This window comes from Lactuca virosa, chromosome 4, assembly GCF_052849685.1.
Source record: "Lactuca virosa cultivar CGN04683 chromosome 4, Lactuca_virosa_CGN04683_v6, whole genome shotgun sequence".
Classification (NCBI taxonomy): Eukaryota; Viridiplantae; Streptophyta; class Magnoliopsida; order Asterales; family Asteraceae; genus Lactuca; species Lactuca virosa.
In genome coordinates, this window is record NC_136429.1 from 371,158,570 (window position 1) to 371,159,083 (window position 514).

Here is a 514-nt window from a genome sequence, read left to right on the forward strand (position 1 = left end):
AGGCAGAGGTTTATGGTGGGGAGTCTTATTTTCCCCATCGACCTTTACAATAATGAACAATTTTTCTCTTTCTCGGGAAGGGCAGATATAATATTTTTAGTTCAAATTAATGGATTGTTGAAACTAATGGATTACATGGTAAAAATTTTTGGATAACTTTATGACTTCTTAATTTATAATTTTTTATAATTTTTAGTAATTACTATAGAGAGAATAAAAAAGAAGCCAAATTTTCTGTTAGATCTCTTCTTATTTCCCTGGGATTGTAGTTCAATAGGCAAGAGCACCGCCCTGTCAAGGCGGACGTTGCGGGTTCGAGCCCCGTCAGTCCCGACGGATCCAATAAGTACATCAATTCACCTCTCCATTTTATGTGAAATGAAAGAAGGGACAGAGATCATAATTTAATTCCGAAGGGGTTTCCCCTCTTTTTTTCAGGATTCTGTCGAAGAAAGAACTAACACTAAACTAAAATAAAATGAAAATAACTAAAATAGTGAAGTTGATAGAATAT